Genomic DNA, 20,308 nt, shown 5'->3' with positions numbered 1-20,308 from the left:
CCATTCTCCATCCTCCTCCATGCTTTTCACAGAGTCCAGTGTTAGGGTTACAACTAGGGGTTCAGGAGAGAGGGTGCAAACTGACACCCTCTGGAGGTCACGCCTATGGAGAGCGAGTCAGGAGATGGCAGTGGGACAGTTGGGCCCAGCCCAGGCTACTCTCAGGCTTACCCTCCATAGCTAGCCACTTCCTGTTTCTGGGGAGAAAAAGGATACTTTGGGGAGAGCCCAGCCAGACTCACCAAAAAGGCTCACAGAGAAGTTGGACCAAATCCTTCCTGCAAGTGAGCAGGAGGGGCCAAGGGACCAGCACACCAGACTTTTAGAACCAACCCCGCTGCTGGGAGGGTGACTGTGAACAGGAGGCTCTCCTCTCTGAGGTGCCTGTAACACGAGGGGACCGAGGCTGGTCCTGTGACTGCCTGGAAGTGGCCAGGCCTCACCCAGCTGGAGAGTAAGAGGAAGATGGGGACAGCTGGGCATCACAGAAGACTGAGTCAAGCCCCTGGGTTGGGTGAGGTCTCATTGGCAGGACAGGGTCTCCCTGACTTAGATTTTAAGGATTCCATAGCCCCTGGGTTAGTTGTGTTCCGATAGTAGGCCTGCCATTCCACTCTGCTCCTGACTCAGGGGCTAAGTGGCCCTTTCTCTTCCTCCCTCCATTAGAGAGACATATGGGTGATGGATTTTGCCCTGGGCACAAGCACACCATGATCAGCCTAACCCAAGGACACTTGGGGCGAAGCCCAGGGCTGTTGTACCCGCTGCTCCTGCTTGTCATCCTAGGGCCAGCTGGGGTTCCTGTCCCCCTCACAAGCAGCCTTCCCTGGTCTCCTAACTGCTCTGTGTGGGCTTCTAGGAAACAATATTTTATGCCAAAGAAGAGAGAACCCTTTTCACCTTTAGGCAGCAGGAAGGACAAGGCCTAAAAGAAGTGTACCCCTGGGGTCAAGGGCAGGAGATGAGCTGGTCAGAGCAGGCCCCTCATCAACAGTAGAGGTTGCTCAAAGTGGCATCCAGGGTGGCCGAGGCAAGCCACAGGGCCGCAGACAGTGAGTCAGGCTGACAGTGTCTCCAGAGGGTGGCCCCTGACCAAGGGACATACCAGTTCACCCGGAAAGCTGGTTCATCAGATTCCTTAGCCCCGAGAGCTCTGGTTGGACCCAGGGGATGCCTGTGATGAGTGCCTCTGTGCCTGAGGATTCTGCTCTGGCCCCACCCGGATCTCCAGAGAGGCCTGTGGCAGTGACGTGGCAAAGAACCCCTGAGGCCAAGTCAGGTCTCAACCTCATGACCTCATTTGCCCCTAATTACTTCCTTAGGAGCCCTATTTCCAAATCCAGTCACACTGGGGGTTAGGACGCCATCATATGCACTGGAGGGGACACAAACATTCAGTCCACAACATCTAATTTGGGCTTGATGGTGAGATTAGCCAAGTCCGGAAGGCCGCCTGCCCCACCCCCGCTCCTTCCCCAGAGATCATTCTGGAGAACAAGACATACCTTCTTACTGCAGAGAGAGACGGGCAATATTGAAATTGCTCCCCTAATCTTTATGCGATTGCCTTCTCCCTGATGGAAATATTGCCTCTTGTTGAGTATTTATTGTCTGCTTCTCTCCAAAGTATTGACTTTATGTAACAGTTTGATATACATCAAATCTTTTATGGATTTAATAAACTCCTCTGGTCAGCCTTCTGTTGTGAGCACAATGAGATTTATGGTTGTCTTGGTGTAAAACCCTTTTTCCTTGAAATTTTCTACTTCCAGATATCAAAAGATAAGAAGGGAAGCATTTATCATCTTGGAAATCATACCCCATGTCTGCCTGCTGGGTATTAGTCAGAAATGACTAGTGGTTAAAGGACTAAAATATGACAAATGCTTGACTGCTGAAGAGCTGAGGCTGGGAGGAAATCAGGATTTTTAAAAAAATATTCCTCCTCTTTCCCTCAAAAAGAATTTTTTGTCACAATTAATCGTGAGAGTTATCTAGGGCAGAAAGCAGCCTAATTTGAGTTGGAGACATAACTTTGGGTGGACTCATCTGAAAGGCTAACAAGCTGAGCCAAGTCAGGACACATTTAGCAGGTCATTATTTTGTCGCAGGTGAGTGCTGAGCACCTGCTGACCAGGCTGCGGCTGGGTGGTGCGGGTGGAGGGAAGCAGGAGGGCACTGTCTTCCTCTGGTGCTCCTGCTCCTTTTAGGTCCATCTCTGGGACTCTTACCCCAGGTACACAACCACACACTCACACTAACTCTCTCCCTTAGACTAAACTTGAGCAAGATCAGACCAGCCAACCTCCTTAGTGCCTAGAGAAGGCAAGATTGAAGGACTGCTTGCCAAGTAATAAGGAAGTGACTGAGAGTGAATGAATGCGTGAATCTGGCCTAGATTGTTTGGAAGAGGTAAAGATGGGACAGACAGACCGTCCGGAAATGCATTGAACTATACAGGTATTTAGAATTCTCTTTGATCTCCTAAGAAGCTTTCTAAAGAAAACATAACCTTCTGAGTAGTTTGAGAGGATTAAGAGGAAGAAGCCTCTTAGCCTCTTAAACGTCATTCTAGGTGCTTCTCCGAAGAAAAGAGGAGAAGAAACAGGAAAGCCATTTATTGAGTCTCAAAGCCCCCCATTAAAATTAAATGTGGTGAGAAAAGCGGGTTTTCACATTTACTTTTCTTTCTCACAGTAACTGGGTGTCAGTCTTTCTAAGAGCCTATTAGTTCTGTAATTTAGTGCAGCGAGAGCAGCGGGATCGACAGAGCCAGGGCGGGTGTTTTCCATCCCCATTGACTACCTGTCATGTGGCATCAACGTTCGGGTGGCTCTCTGCTTGAACACTTGAAACACCCCCAGATTAAAAAGGGGTTATAGTCAGTTTAATACTTTAAAAAAGCTGTTTGCACATCAGTTAGCCAAAATGGGGTCCATGACACTATGTGTTATGATTTTAATTACAGCTAAAAATAGCCAGACCCTTTGGAAGGGCCCTGAGGCGGCCAGGTCCTGGACAGAGAGGTGACTCAGGTGGCTCTGCGTGCAGCTGGAGAGGCTCTCAAATAAAGCAGTGATTTATTCATGTGGCCCCAAATCTGCTGAGCAATGCACCTGTGTGCATTGATAAATGGCCGGGTTTTGCCTTGTCCTAACTCTCTCCCCTCTCAAAGACGTCCTGCTGACTTCATCGTGTCCTGTGTCCTGCATTTAAGAGGACCTCTGCCAGGACGGACTTCTTTAGAGACGGGGTGCTCCGTTCACAGCACAGGGCTGCTGGCAGGCAGAGCTTTCGTGCCATGAGTGGGATCCAGCAGCAGGTGAGAGACATGGTGAATTTGCAGGGCCTGCTTTCCACTCTTAAAGGCCTCTCCTTCCTGCATTCTTACCTCTTCCTCCCCACAAAAACTCTGAAGTGGCAGGCACCTGGTGTGGGGAGAGAGCATGAGTCAACAAGGAGCAGGGTCCATCCCTGACCCTGCCTCTGCCCCCAGGGGCCTGAGGTCTGTCTCTGGCAGAAACCCTGGGCCTTAGCATCACGCTTTTATTCATTTATTGATTTGTTCATTCACACACATTTACTGTGACGAATGTGCTGGGCCCTAAGAACCCATTGATGGATCAGGCCAGCATCTACTCTCCCGAGCTGGGACCCAGTGGGACAGACAGCTTGGGAAAGAGGGGCCCCTTTGGTGGCAGGGAAAGCAGGTGCATCGAGCCCGGTCAACAAGGGGCATTTCACATCCAGGAAATGCTGGGGGTTTCTTTGCCTTAATGTTCAGTGTGGGGAGAGGTAGTGAGCTGGGAAGCTAGAGAAGGCTGCAGACCCAGGTCCCTCAGAGCTTTGATGTAATTCTATGGAATCCGGGGGTTTTCTGAGGGTAATTAGGTGTTCACTGTCTGTCTATTGTGCAGTTTGTGATTTAGGGTTTTTTGTTTGTTTTGCTTTTGTTTTGTTTTATTTTTTCTATTGTTTTTGTGTGTGGGGGGGGGCATATACTGAGTGTATATATCGTATAAGCATTTCAAACCCTGAATTATTTCCCATTAACACATCTGTTCTTAAAACTGTTATGCTAGCACTATATTAGGATGAATAAAAATGTACAAATATTTTAAGATACTCATAACCCAAGTACTTTGTCTAAGTGTACTTAATCAAAATTAGAAATGTCTGCCACCACCTCCCACACACACTATCCTCAGCACCCTCTCCTCTCTCCTCAGCAGCGCTGCAGTGAGTGTCTCTCAGGCTGGGGTTTCAGGGGGAATGCTGAGTCAGAGCCCAGGCGAGCACTTATAGAAAAGTAGATAGACGCTGCCAAGCTGCCTGGCAAATGCTCTATCAGTTTACCAAGGTTATGAGCCTGTCCGTTTTCTGACATCCTTGCCAAGCCTCGGAATTATCTATCTTTTTAATTTTCCTCAGTGGTATATTCAAAAGCATTTTATTTGCATGTTTTTAATTACTAGTGGGATAGATTGAAGTTTTATGTTTATTGGCCGTTGCAGGTTTTCTTCTTCAACCTTCTGTGGGTTGATGGCTTCTTCATTTCCTCGGTCCCAGGGTGTGTTTGCATTTTACTCATTGATTTGCAGAAGTCCCTCATGTGACGGGCATGCTAACTTCAGAAAATTAATTTAATAATTTATTAAACAGGTATGAGCACCTTTATACAACGTATAACAAACAGTCATCATAAGTTTTGCAGAAGAAATTTTAATTTGCGTATATTTACTTACAGGAGAAAACATTTACATTATACTAAGAACAAGAATTAAAAAAATAACTTGTACAGCACAATCTAGATATGGAAGCAATGTGCATAAGAAAAAAAGCACGCAGGAAGGGGGAAAAGATGGAAACACTGCATACTAAAATGTAAATAGTGGTCCTAAGTAGCAGAATTACAGGTGACTTTTGTTTTTTCATGGAATACTAACTTCTTAATTTGTCATATACGTTGCAAATATTTTCTTTTATTCTGATGTTTGTTTTTGAGTTTTATTTGTGTCCTTTGCTTTGAGGTTTTGTGTATTGCTTAAAAGGCACCTCTACCTCCAAGTTTATGAAGTTATTCTCCTAAATTTTTCTCTAGTTCTATTGTAAAACAGTTCTTTTAATTTAGATGTTTTTAACCACTAGAAACTCATTGTTATGTAAGGTGTGAAATAAGAAACTAAAATTTATCTTGTTCCAAATACATAACAAATTACCCAATGCCAAGTTATTGGACCAGTCATCATGTTTGCCCGGATTCAGAACACTTCTGTCATTGTCTAGAGCATTTCCTAACAACTTGAGTCTGTGACTGAATTCTCTGTTCCACCAATTTGTTGGTCCATTTATGTGCTAATGTGTTTTCGTTATTGTTGTAGCTTCATAGTACAATTCTAAAGCACAATGTTATGGCATTTCCCTGTATTGAAAAAATGGTGCAAAATAATGAAGACAGAAGCAAGAAAAGGTAAAGAGAAGGTACCCGGTACCTGAGTAGTCACCTGAGGGTGGGGGTGAGGGAGACAAAGATCCACATCTGAAAGGAACATAAAGTGGCTTCAACAGCACCGATCATGTTCTCATACTTACCTCAGGGGGCCCCATTCACAGGTGCATATTTATTATTTATTATTATGCTTTAAAGACAATATTATATATACTCTTTGTAAATATCAATTACTTCATTTTAACAAACAATAATTATGGGAGAGACTTTCTGGTTCAAGATGGTAGACTAAGATGATGCTAAAACACCTATTTTCTGTTCCAAACACCTAGTGTTGAGGAAACCACACACATGCATGCTCAAAAGTAAGACAGAGCTATCCTAGTAGTTTAAAAAAATATTTATTTATTCTTAGAGAAAGGGGAAGGGAGGGAAAGAGGGAGAGAAACATGAATTTGTGGTTGCCTCTAGTGTACCCTATACTAGAGACCTGGCCTGCATCCCAGGCATGTGCTCTGACTGGGAATTGAACTGCTGACCCTTTGGCTCACAGGCTGGTGCTCAATCCACTGTGCCACATCAGCCAGGGCTATCCTAGTTTTTAAAGCAAGGCTCCTAAAAGAAACATATGAATGCACGTATAGCAGCTATGACTGGGGACCAAAGCCATACATCCTGCCCTGGGCCAGAAGCACACCTCCCAGCTGATGCTGAGGATCAGACACCCACTTCCGCTCCACTCAGGATTGCCTGAAGACCCCCATGCCCATGGCTGCCAAGAGGACAGAACCTAGAGATGGTGCAGAGGCCAGCCCTGCTCAGGACCCAGCAGGTGAACTCAAAATCAGGAGGCACAGAACACTGAGGAAAATTGCCACCATACAAGACTAACAAATTTTGCAGATGAGCCCTGGCTGGCCTAGCTCAGTGGATTGAGCGCGGGCTGGGAACCAAAGTGTCCCAGGTTTGATTCCCAGCCAGGGTACATTCCTGGGTTGCAGGCCAGAACCCCCAGCAACCGCACATTGATGTTTCTTTCTCTCTCTCTCTCTCTCTCTCTCTCTCTCTCTCTCTCTATCTCTCTATCTCTCTCTATCTCCCTCCCTTCCCTCTCTAAAAATAAATAAATAAAAGATTTTAAAAATTTTTTTGCAGATGAAATCACTTCCATTTGAGGGAAAAGAGATCAAACAGAACCCTCCAGAAGGACAAGATATATAACAAGCATGCTAGCAGGACTGAAAAAGCTCAGGAAGGGGACTGCAAGTGCAACACAAGAAATAAAATGATAAAATAAAAAGGAGTGACTTTGAAAAGGAGCCAATTAGAGATCTTAGAAATGAAGTAGGGAGTTAATGAAATTTTAAAACTCAATGGAGAAACTGACCAGAATGCTGAACATAGCTAAGGAGCAAAATTGAGACACAAAGATCAAACAGAACACAGCCCAAATGAGATAAGAGAGTTAAAAACATGAAAGAAAAATCAAGAGACATGAAAAGTGACTCCAAAAGCTTCTGTACAGGTCTGATAGGAGTTCCAGAGGGATACACAGAGATAACAGAGATGTTGGTGCTTAAAGAGGTTAACAGCAGAGAACTTCACACAACTAAGAGTTCTCAGATCTAAAAATTCTACCAAATGTTAAGTGGGATAAATAAAAAAAAATTCTGTACCTAGATATTTGATGGTAAAACCCAGAACAAAGAGAAAATTCTTAAAGGTACTGAGGAGAGAAATTACCAGAAAGGAGTTGGACCCAGCCTTCCTTTGGGGACACCATAGCTGGGGAGTTGAGTGCCTGAGGCCAAATCCAGCTCTATCCCTTCCACCTGTGTGGCCCTGAGCACATTCTCCTGCCTTAGTTTCCTCCTGTGTAAAAGAGGGATGGTGCTCATAGTTCCCTGATGAGGTTGTCATGAGGATTAAATGACTGAGCCCATGTGAAGCCCTTGGAACAATTCTTAACACATTGTAAGAGATGGAGATATGTTAGCTTTTGTTAACTGCATTTATTGTACTTGCTATTGTCAAATTTCTCCCAAGCCACATGGAAGACAGTGGGGCTTAGTGCAATCACTTCTGCTGAAGAGTGAGGTCTCCATAATGGACTGGGAGAGCAAGTTGCCTCTTGTGTGCCCCCAACTGGGGATCTGGCCTGCAACCCAGGCATGTGCCCTGGCCAGGAATTAAACTAGCAACTTTTTGATCCACAGGCCAGTGCTCAGTTCACTGAGCCACACCAGCCAGGGCTGGTCCTGGAGCTTCTGTCCTTAGAAGCACCTTCTCTGACCTCAGAAAATGTAGCACTCACCACCTTAGCGCAGGAAGAAAATAAACCATCCCAATTCCTTACAACAGCTTCAATAACCAACATGACATTGTGAAGGACATGCCAGTATTTGTAATCTCCCTTGACAAGTTGTTAAGTATTTATAGAAACATTTTCTTCTGGCCCTGCTTAAGGAAAGTACTGTATCTAATTTCCTCTGGAGATATGTGCTGGAGGAAATCAGAAAGATAATCTGTCATCATAAATAGCAATAAATAGTCACCCTGAAAGAGTTGCTTGTTTAGCAAAGTTGCTTGAATATTAACAGATTTTCTTTTCATAGTACCTTTGTGACAATCAGCCCTGGGGGTCATGAATTAGGAATGTGGTGAGTTGCAGAGACAGGGGTGGAAAGGAAGCTCAAGGTTGGAGGCAGTGCCCCCTGAGCTCAGGGTACACACACAGGATCAGCAGGAGGAACCACAGACAATGGGAAGAACAGGTGATTTCCAGGGGACAAAGCTCTCTGAAGGCCACAGAAACCAAAGACACATAGGGATCACTGGCATTTGTCTTTTAGATAAAGTGCAGTCTCACTGAACTCAAGAACCACAGATCTGGGCTCCAGTTTTTTCTTCCACTGGATGACATGGCCAAATCTGTTCCCCTCTCAGGGACTTGATGATCACCATGTACAACATGGAATAAAAGGTTGAGGGAGATTATCTCTGGGGCTGTTTTTGCTCGGACATTCTCTAAAAGAAGGGCCCTGAAAAGAGATGATAGCAAAGTGGGTATTTGTTCTGGCCCAAAGGTTCAAAGCCAGCCCTTACTTTTCTTGATAGGTGATCTGGCCCAGAAGCTCCTGCATAGAACCCAAGTGGCCGAAACATACCCTCTCACTCCCCAGTAAATACCTGTGAGGGAACAGTCTTTCTAAAGGCATTTCAGAATCCAGGAGAAACTCCAGACTGCTTATTCTATTTGAGTCCAGTCATGACTGAAGAATAGAGTTCTGCAGGGACCCTCCAAGATGAGGAAACTGAAAGCCATGTGTTTCAATGAGCAGTTGTTGGCTCCGGGGCCATTTAGCCTAGAGACAAGGAGGTCCAGATAATTGCATTACACCTTCTACAGACTCTATGGGATCAAACTGGTAGCCCCTAAAGGGAACCAATCCCATCTGTAGATGGAACATTTAATACTAGTGGAGATGTCCAGAAATGGAATGAGCTGTTTTAGGTGGTAATGAGCTCCCTATCACTTGGGCTATGCAAGCAGAGGTTCATTGTCTACTTCTTGGGGATAATGGAGCAGAAACTCCTAGCTTTGATGGGGAGGTTGAACCAACTTACTCTAAGAACACTTCTAATTACAGAACTCTTATTTTATTGCTGGGCTTTCTGGTAATTTTTGGATCACTCTTAGAATATGTAAAAATAATTGTTGGTCCTCCAAGATCCTGACAAGTTGGAGGTAGTCCCATCCACAAGAGAGGCCAGCAGCAACATCAGAGGCCTTTTCCCTCTGTGCACCGCCCCTTCTCTCAACCCACCAGGCTGCCTCTTACATCCAAGACTTCCTCAAACAGAAAGTTCATTAAAAATCCCTGGGGGCATTATTTCCCTTGGCCACTAACTGGATTGAAGCAGCTCAGAAATAAACCAAAATGCACAAGCGACACCTATGACATATAAAAACTACAGCGAGCACCTCCAAACGGGCTGTCTCCCTTTTTGATGTTGGGCCCACATGCCCTGCCACTGTCCCCGGGATGGCCAAGCCTGGACTTTTCCCACAGCAGCATTAAGCAGACACAACAGAAACACTCACTTAGCACAAAATCTCCCAGCCTGTCCCAGGAAAGGACATCAAGGGATGCTGAGTCCTCCCACCTCACCCAGGATCACCAAAGAGCTCCCCACACTCCTCATATGCATCAACACAGAATTTCTGGGAGCAGAACACAGGCTGAGCTCTGAAAGCGCTTCCTGTTTTTCTTCTCACCAAGTGTGTTGGGCAAACCCAGCAGAGCACTGTGCTTCTTCTTTATTTAACTTTCCTGGCCCTGGCTCTGGGGACTTTCTTCTGCTCTTCAGTGGCAACTTGACCTTTTCTGCTGGTATCATTTGCTGGGCAGCTTCAGGCTTCGGGGACAGCACTGGGAACTCCCAGGCCTGACCCCTCTCCCACCCAGGGCCCTCCAAAGTCCAGTTCCCTTAATAAGGAAGCCAGGACCCAGGAGAGCTCAGATTTGTTTCTCGATGGTCATGGAGTGCCAGACCCTAGTTTACTGGTGGGGAGGAGGTTTATTACCTCAGGGCAGCAACTGCGTGGGTTCCGATGCTGATGTTGGAGACAAGCCGGGACAAAAGGGCTCTTCCAGGACCTCGGTTTCCTCAAAGCCCCTGTGTGCATTCCCCTCATGCCACTTAGTATTTCCACCAACACCTCAGCAAATAAAAATAAACAAAAAATGTCAGGGGAAAATCTTTCCCAAACAGTGAAATAAAACCAAATGAAACATGAAAAATCGTCAGGGGAAATAAGCCTGCCACTCCTGGCGATGAATCTTACCCAAGCAGCTCAAACTGGGCAATTTCCAAAAGCCCATGCATCTTTCTTGAGATCACGTGGTTCTGAGCTTCAGATTGTCAAGGTCAATAAAAGGCTTAACTGAAAATGCAGTTCTCCCTGGAATAATGATTCTCGGGTTCACAGGCAGTTTCAGGGCCTGGCAGCAGGGTTGGCCCTGGTGCATCTCACCAAAGAGCTATGGTCTTGGGTGAATCCCATGGTCTTTGCAGTTCCAGCCCTTAGCAGAGTGCCTGGCACATAGCAGATGCTTAATAAATGTTTGTCAAACCACATCCCAGGAATCTCCTATGCTATTAACTGATATCTCTTTGTCTTATGAGTAGGAAAAAGAAGGGTTGAAAATCTTCTTGCAGATTTAGTCAGTAATATGCTATTTGTTTCATCACTTCTATTTGAAAACAAAAGTTAAACATTGTGCAGAAAAGAGATCAATCACACAACAGGGTTGAGACTGCTGTCCTTGGAAAGGCCTGCGAGGTGGGCCCTTGGCCAGTATATAGGGATTTGAATGGGAGACAGTTCCTCACACTGACAGAGTACTTGCCCTAAAAGATGAGTGGCTCTCTGTGCCTAAATAGTTTGCACAAACAATATGGTTTATGATGATCACCTGTTTCCTTCTGGGAGGCTGGAACTTTGGTACATGCTAGGCAGAGTTTCTTCCAACAAAAACCTTGGCACTGAATCTCTAATGAGCTTCCGTGTAGACATTCCACACTTTGTCACAGTCATTGCTGGAGGAATTAAAGGCATCCTGTGTGATTCCACTGGGAGATGACTTTTGGAAGCTTGTACCTTTCCTCCAGTCCTGTGACTCTTTCTTTGCTGACTTTTCTTTGTATACTTTTGCTATAATAAACTACAGCTGTGAATATAACTATTTGCTGAACCTGTGAGTGTTCCTAGCACATCAAACCCAGAGATGATCTTACAGACTCCAGCAGAGGTATCCTATTTAATCTTTGTTATACAAACAGGCTTAACACCAGCAAACGCAAATGTAGCAAACATATTTTTCCTTATTTTAAACAATATACATCATCGCTCTTAACATCTCCCACACAGAAATTTATATAATTGACATTAATATCCAAAAGTTAATTTTTAAATTGATAAATCTCAGAAGGGAACATTGCAGTAACAAATGGGTTATATTCATTTCCATATTTACCCATCTTAGTATTCTAATCTGTGGCCACGCCATCTGTCCTATCTGTCTACCGCATTACTTTCAACTCGTGGACAACAGACCGTTGGGGAGCCTTGAATTCACAGTGGTACTAAATATTCTCTGTGCATAGAAAAACTCATATTGTGATAAATAAACTATATCTCATATAACTCATATAGAGATACAACTATTTTTCAAATGTATGTGATGGGTGCTTGAGGTTAATAAAACATGAATTTATTTAAAAGTACAATTGCATTTGAAGTCATGAAAGTGGCTATACATGGTTCTACAAAATAAATTAAACAATGTTTAAAAATCTATAATAGCCCAGGAAAACAATAAAAAGCGATACTAGTATTTCCGAAATGGTGAGGAAATTTAAAAGAAAATAAATAGGATTTGATCTGAAAAAAAAAAAAACAACTAAACCTGAGGAAAACTGCTGAAGAAAAAGACCATTTTGAAGGAAAAAGCTGTTTCTGGGAACTTCAAACTCAAAGGCCACTTAGAAGAGAGAGTAGAACCAGCTCACTCAGAGAGGGGTCATTTGGGGAGCAACACTCAGGGTAGCTAGACTGGTCAGCCCCTCCTCTCTCCCAACACAGACGGAAATGAATCGGAGAGGGTGAAGCTGTGTCCAGGGAAAACAGTGAGGTCCCTGGGTGATACTGAGCACCAAGAAATTGGGAACCTCTCCACCCAGGAAAACACACTACCTGCCAACCTCTCCTTACTGTGTACCTCCCACCCCTTCTTCATAAGCACCACAGGCAGACCAGGTGAAGCAATATAGGTAAGTATTTCTGGATATGAGGAAACAGCAGTAATTCACTAAGTGTATACGGAAAACTGACACCATGGAAGACAGGAATCAAACTTTACAAACTGATGAGCTAAGAGTTAAACGGCTTCCCAATCAAGCTTTTGAAAGGAATGAAGTATGTCTTTAAAATTAATTAAAGAGCTTGAATTAAAATTTTGGCCATCAGAATATAAATCTCAAATGTAATATACTTAAATATTTTCTTTCTGGACATAGTAAGTAATAGTATGAAATATGAAAGCAAAACCAAAATAGAACAAGAGTAGACTTGATCAGTAAAATCAAAATTGTCTTTAAAATATCAGTAAAATGTACAAATCTGCAGTTGTACCTTGTAATAAGAGAAAAGGCAAAATAAATTATATTCAAAATGAGACATTACACCTAGTTATAGATATGGGAAAGACTTTAAAACTATAAGAGAACACTAATCACTTCATTCAGTACATTTTAAAATCTAGATAAAATAAATAATTTCCTAAGAAAATTACTTAAATGTACTCAAGCAGAGAAATTCTGAATGAACTAATCATGGAAGAGATTGAACTAATAGTCAACAATTACCTCCCAAGAAAGGTACCACTCCATTGGATTTGGGAGCTAGTTATACCAAAACCTTGAACAAAGAAAAATACCTAACTCTATCAAATATACCAGAGCTACAGAAATCACCCCAGCATAACCATGATACCCAAACTGAAAAAATATAACACCCCCACAACTCTACAAGTCAATTTCATTTAAGTACTTAAATGCAAATTTTTAAAGAATATATTAACATATCAAATACATCAGTGTATTAAAAGACTAATGCATTATCATTAAGAAAACTGTTTTTCCCAGGAATATATTGAAATAGAAAAATTTAATATTAGGAAATCTGTGATTATAAATCACCACTTCAATTAAGTAAATGAATAAAGATGTAAGATTATCTCAATTGAAGGTGAAAAAGATTTGGTCAAATGTTACATTCTTTTGTTGATGTTGTTGTTTGAGATATACAATTGACATAAACATTGTGTTAGTTTCAGGTATGCAACATAATGATTCAATATATGAATATATTATGAAATAATCACCACAATAAGTCTAGTTAACATCCATCACCACAATTACATTTTTTTTCTTGTGATGAGAGTTTTTAAATTTTACTCTCTTGCCCTGACTGGTGTGGCTCAGTGGGTTGGGCATCCTCCAGCAAATCAGAAGGTCACCAGTTTGATCCCCCATCAGGGCACATGCCTGAATTGTGGGCCAGATCCCAGGTTGAGGGTGTGCAAGAGGCAACTGGTCAATGTTTCTCTTGCACATTGACATTTCTTTTCCTCTCTCTCCCTCCCTTCCCCACTCTAAAAAATAAATAAATAAAATCTTTTTAAAAAGATCTACTTTCTTAGCAACATTCCAATACATAATACAGTAGTGTTAATTACAGTCACCACGCTGTAGATTACATCCCATGACTTACTAATTTTGTAGCTGAGGGTCTATACCTTTTGATCATGTCACCTATTTCATTTATTCAATATTTTAAAGCCCTCAGTAAGCTCAAAATGGAAGAAAACTTTCCTAATCTCACAGAGTCCATGTGTTGGTAACCTAGAGAAAACATTACAATTAATGATGAAGACATCTGAAATATTTTCTTCAAAAAATAAATTTAAGATACAAAGATGATTGCTCTCACCATAATTACACAACATTATACTGGACGCTCTAGCCAGTGTAATGAGACAAGAAAATTAAATGACGAGTGTAATTATTGGGAAGGCAGAAGGGGACTTGTCAGCATTTGCAGACTGTATAATTGGCTCTCTAGAAAATCCAGAAAATCAAATGAGAAAGCATTAGAACTAATTAAAGAATTTGAGTTTGATAACTATAAGATGAAAAATTTAAATCAATAACTTTAACAATAAACTATTTTAAATGTGATGGAATAGAGCAGGAGTTGGCACATGGACCAAATTCACCCACACCCATTTTTATAAATAAAGCTTTATTGTAAAGCAGCTATGCCAATTTGTTTATATATTATCTGTGGCTGCTTTCACTCTACAAAGACAGAGTTGATTATTTAAACAGAGACTATTTCACTACAAAATCTAAAGTATTTACTATGTAGCTTGTTACAGACAAAGATTGTCACGCCATGGAATAGGGCATTGTATTCTCATTAACAATAAAATCCATGAAATATTTAGAAATTAATTTATGAATAAATGGGGAGCTTATCTATTAACAAAGGTATAAAACTTTTCTAAGGCACAAGAGAAAATTTAACATACATACTACATTCCTGAATGAAAACACTTACTCTTGTAAAGTTAATTATTCTCCAGTGAATATGTAAATACAAAGGAATCCCATTCAAAATCCCAATGGCTGTTTGTTAGGATTTGACAAACTGCTTCCAAAATGTAAATAAAAGAGAAAATTTAGACCTTGTACTTCCAACAATAGCAAACCGTTTTGATTCAAACCCACATTTCCTACGTACTTCAAAGATGAAACAATCTGAACCTAATGTTTAACAGCAGCTTTCTAAATGCATCAAAAGGTTAATGAGATAGTGAGAAATGATCACACCAAGACCTGAAAGAAGACAAAAATCCAGAGAGATGAGCCCAGTATTGGAGGTCACCTCAATTACAAATATAAATGAAGTGGTTTGTGAGCCAAGGAGTATGTCTGAAAGCTTCACAAAACAAGGGGAAAAGTTGGAGGCCAGGTCTCGGGCAGGGACCCTAAAGAACCACTCACACTAAAGGATGAGAGCTCCATTTCAAGAGTAAGACTGAACCAGAAATAAACCAACCCTCACACAGACTGCCTCTCAGTTTCAAGTCACTAGGTGTTCTGGAATATTTCAAACTCTAAAATTGGGTTCAGGTGATTCAAGATTGCTGGCACCTGGCAGAACCAAATGAAAAGAAACTGACAATATATAACATGTCAGAGCAGATTTGAAGAAGAACCACCTATAAATTCTAGGCTGAAAAATATAATGATTGAAATTTAGAGCTCAAGACACAGCTGAAGAGAGAATTGTGGAACTAAAATGTATATCAGAAGAAAATATCTAGAACGAAGCACAGAAAGATAAAAATTACTCTAACCACATGTTTACTCTAACCATGTTTAAATGGAGTCCCAGAAGGAGAGTAGAGAGACAGTGAGTCAGAAGTAATATTTAAATAAATAAAATGGCTTTAAAATCTCCAAAACTAATGAAAAAATCAATCCATGGATTTAAGACCCAATGACTCTTTGGCAAAATAAATACGGATCCAGACATATAGTGAAACTGCAGAAAACCAATGAGAGAAAGAAAAAACTTAATAAGGGTGAGAGCAAAAACAGATTACTTCTAAGAAACAACAGATCTGCAGCTGACTTCTCAACAGCAATTATGGAAGACAAAGACACAGGAATGATATTTACAGTGTACCAAAAGGAAATAACTACCAATCTAGAATTCTAAACCCAGGGAAAATGCCTTTCAAGAACAAAGTTGAAAGAAAGACACTTTCGGAATAGCAAAAAACCAAGACTTCACCACTGACCAATATGTGCTAAAGGAAATACTAAAGGAAAAATGATCCCAGATGCAAGAGCAGAGACAAAAAGAAGAATGAAGACCAGTAAAAAGGTAAATATGTAGGTAAATGTAAAGAACCATTGATTGTGTAGAACACTAACGTGGTTGTCCAGGGAGGTGTGAAATGTGTGTAGAATTAATGTGCACAGCAGTGCATGAGTCAGGACAGCGGTAAATGGGTGAAACTGTTCTAAGGTCTTGCATGGGACAGAAAGAAAAAAAATACCAATCAATATTAGCCTTTGATAAGTCAATGGAGCATGTTGTTATCTAAAGGGATCATTAATGATTAATAGGGCAGCATGTGTCTTCCAACCAACAGAAGAATAAAGGTGAAATAATGTATATGTGAATATATCTAAGAAAATTCTGAAAAATAAAATGAGGGGAGATCTGTACAAACAGGTGAGAAAAATATTAAAGCTATGTTTACTGAAATGATGTGGTATAAACAGGAATAGTGCTATGGTCTAAAATTTGTGTTCTTCCCCTCCTCAATATTCGTATGTTGAAACAGTAATTCCCAGTGTTACAGTCCTTGGAAATGGGGCCTTTGGGCAGTGACTAGGCCAGGAAGGTGGTGCCCTTGTGGTGGGATTAGTGCCATTTTCAGAAGACTCGGGAGAGAAATTGCTTCCTTTGCTTCCTTTCTCTCTGTTCTCCTCCATGTGAGGACACAGCAAGAAGACAATCTGTGAACCAGAAAGAGGGCACTCGCTGGAACCCAGCCACATGGCATCCTGGCCTCTGACTTCCCAGCTCCAGAACTGTGAGCAGTAGACTTCTATTTTTAAGCTATCCAGTCTTTGGTATTCTGTTCTAGCATCACAAACTGACTAAAACAGATGAACAAATACATTACAGGAGCAAAATAGTTTTGTGTATATATGGCAATATTATCTATGATGGAAAGTAATAATATAGGAAGTAGGAACTGCTCACAAAATGTTCTACTTGAAATATTTAATACATACATTTATTATAAGTGATAAAATATTATTTTCTATAAAGAAAACATTTTAAATCCCTAGAACAGAAAGGACTATTCAAGAAATAGTTTAAAGGAAACTATATATTTATATGAAAAATTAAGTTAGATGCATAACTTGTACTATACAAAAAATAAATTTCAGTTAGGTTAAAAAGCTAAATGTGAAAAAAAGAAAGAAACTATAAGAGAGCTGGAATAAAACTATAACATAATTCTTATAATTTGGTGTTGAAAATTTTGCCTAAAACAAGGCACAAAACCCAGAAGCCACATAATAAAAGATTAACACATTTAATCTCATAAAATTTTAAAATGCTTTGTTGACAAATGACACAATTACAAAGCTAAATTACAAGCAGCAAATTAGAAAACATTATATGAACACATTTTACACACAAAGAATTAATAGCCAGTATATATCAAGATCTTATACAAATCAATAAAAAGACATACAACACAATAAAAATGGGACAAATTATATGAATAGGCAATTCGCAGAAGAGAAATACAAATGCCAATAATCGTGTAAGAAAATGCACAGCTTCCACTAGTCACCAGGGAAATGGAAACTAGAACAATAATGAGATATGATTTTGCACTCATTATATTGCCAAAAGTCAAGAAGATTGATAACAAAAACATATTAGCTGAATGAGGGGAAACAAGTGCTTTCAGATACCTGCTGGAATCACCGTGAACTTGAGAGGTCATTTGGAAGCCACCAGGTATCAGCCACCCACACCGGAATGTGCATTCCCTTCATCCCCACAATTTTACATCTGGAAACTCAGTCCTAAAGAAATACGGGCGATATGTGCACAAACACACGCATGCTGTGACAGCTGTAGCCTGGTTTGTAACAGCAAACTGCAGGGGGCTGGGGAGTTCGTCCATGTACCTCAGTCAGAGAAAACCTGGATAAATTATGGAACAATGGACTTCTCCACATAATTAAAATAATGTGGTAGGCTTCCATGTCCTGACTCAGAAGGGCCTAAGACACATCATCAAGTACAATCAAATGAAAAATGATTTATATAGTGTGATACCCCTTATCTTTATACACACACACACACACACACACACGAAGGACAAGGACATTAGGAGAATGGACAGCAAGCTGTTGACACTGGTCATCTGCAGGGAAGAGGGCATGAGTAATGAGCAAAGGGAGGGTGACTTCCACGTATGAAAGAAATTTTGCCCCAAACCGAGATTGAAGCAAACTGTGTGTTCAGCATCTCGAAGGCACGCCAGAGACAGTTTCTGAGAGGCTGAGGAATGGGAGGGCCAGGGGCCACGGAGAGCTGCCACCCCGGGGTCACTGGGCCCCTTGTCAGGGTTGAAGCCCTGTTGCTTGGAACATCCAATTAATAGCCCCAGATCGATGTGTTATCCTCTACTTGTCAGACATATGACTTGATACTTGTGAGTAATGAGTCATATCTGGTGATGGCTCCAAATTATCTATGCCACATGACCCTGCTCTTTTCTGGAGCCTACCTAACCTGTGACTGAGAGGAATATGATTTCTTTAATAGCCCCGTGAGGTCAAACAGCACCTACACCAAGGCAGGTGGCCTGAGGTGGGAAAGAGGTCTGCGTCCCATCCCAAAGCCGCATCCCAGGGCGTTTGGACTGGCTCACTCCCTTTGAGGGCTGCACTTGGTCCTTCACAGATAAGCAGCAGCCTTGACTTGTGCCTGGAAGTTTCAGTTCACTGTGGTTTGCTCTGCACTGTTTAAATCTTATAAAAGAGAGAGCATGTTAACATAATACCCATGAAACATATAATTATATAAATCAATGTCCCCAAAGTATAGCTTCTTTTTAGGTATCTTCTCAATTGGTGGATATTGAGCAACTCATCTGGAAGTTCTGAAAACATTTTGATGTGATGGGCCCCTGAAGTTTTCCTAATGATTGTATGATTATGTTAAAGCCCTTTCATATTTGAGAATCATACACTTGGTTCACAAATAATAAATTATTTTAAAATATTTCATACTGATAAAATTGAATTATACTTTTTTATTGGACACTAAAAAAAGTCTCCAGCATTCAGAAAGGTATTCTGGGCTGGTTCACGTGTTTTCACTGCTCTTCTAATGGATGGAAGGAAGTAAGATGAAAAGAGGATGGCATGGAAATAAAATAATTTTCAGTTGTGCATTGTTAACCCAAAAAAGAAGAGGGCCATCACCAAGGCCAAGTTCACCCTGTAACACAGATGCCACACTGCCCTGGGCCTCCACCACCGCTCTGACTCCACCACCCTCAGACTGTGTTTCCCTTGTAGGAACCCTAGCAGCTTTGACCCCCTGTCTGGGCTGCGCCCTCGTAACAAAACCCCAGCCTGGTTGAACCCAGTTGGTATTTCACGTCTACCCACCAGCATCAGGGCAGCTAAATGTTGCCAGAGAAAATCACTCTAAATAAACATACTGGTTGCACTTGAAATTCACCCCCAGGGGAAATCCAAACAGGAGAGGGAGGGGGGAGGAGGGCCCTGCAGAAAATTGTTTGCTACATTTTCTCCCCTCCTACCCCCATTATGGTCCATGAGGGCACCTCATTCTTCTTGGAGGAATAAAAGAAAACCATCAACAGAAACTTTCTCCTCTTCCTGGAGCCAAACCTGCCAGGTGCCCACAGCAGGACACTCATTCCTGTCTCAGTGAAGATGTGCCCTTGGCTTCCATTCTCCCTCCCCTTCTCCAGGGGTTTGCTCATTTCACTCCTCTGCTTAAGAGCTCCTGCAACTTCCCTCTCACTTAGAAGAATATCCAAAGTCCTCACAGTGTCTGGGTCTCTGCTACTCCACCTAAGAGCTTCTCCACCCCAGAGAACATGCCCATTGCCATCAGGCATGATCCAACCCAGGGGCCTGGAGAAGTTAGTGGCCCTGGAGACAGCCCCCAGCCAATGGGAGATGGGTGGGAACGGATGAGTCCCTAGGTCCTATCTCTATCACTGTTTCTTAGTGTCCCCATTGGACTGAGCTCCAGGTCCCTACAGAGACACCCTTTCAGAAACACACACATTTTTGGCTTTTTCCCTCTCCTGTCTCAGTGTCCCTGCCTGCTAAGTTTGCTTCTTGAGGTCACCTCTGATCTACCAGTGCCTGAACCCTTGCTGTAGAGCCCAACTAGAATGCTCTCACAAACAGAGATGTGTTTCCTTGTGTGTCTTCCTTATCTCCCCACCAGACTGTAAAGTGGGCTGGGGGCCAGGTTTATCGTGTCTGTCATAGTGTTGTCAGTGTGTGCGCATCCTCAGTGCTCAAAACATGGCAAGCAGATGATGGACTGGCTAAGATGGCTGTTCACATACACGTCAGCATGCTGCCTCTGCATACACATGTGCACACACACGTGTGCCAGCATTTCCCGGGCTC

At 42.1% G+C, this 20,308-nt stretch overlaps 1 long non-coding RNA gene across 1 annotated transcript; it reads left to right on the top strand.

Moving 5' to 3' along the window:
* Positions 1–273: 273 nt before the first annotated feature.
* LOC118502312 lies at positions 274–18,919 on the top strand. The gene is made up of 3 exons (XR_004905022.1): positions 274–284; positions 18,484–18,487; positions 18,823–18,919. It is a non-coding gene; the product is annotated as an uncharacterized LOC118502312 (long non-coding RNA).
* Positions 18,920–20,308: the final 1,389 nt, after the last annotated feature.

Source organism: Phyllostomus discolor, chromosome 8 (assembly GCF_004126475.2).
Source record: "Phyllostomus discolor isolate MPI-MPIP mPhyDis1 chromosome 8, mPhyDis1.pri.v3, whole genome shotgun sequence".
Taxonomy (NCBI): Eukaryota; Metazoa; Chordata; class Mammalia; order Chiroptera; family Phyllostomidae; genus Phyllostomus; species Phyllostomus discolor.
Note: the sequence above shows the minus strand (reverse complement) of the source record. Positions and strands in the feature narration are given on the sequence as shown.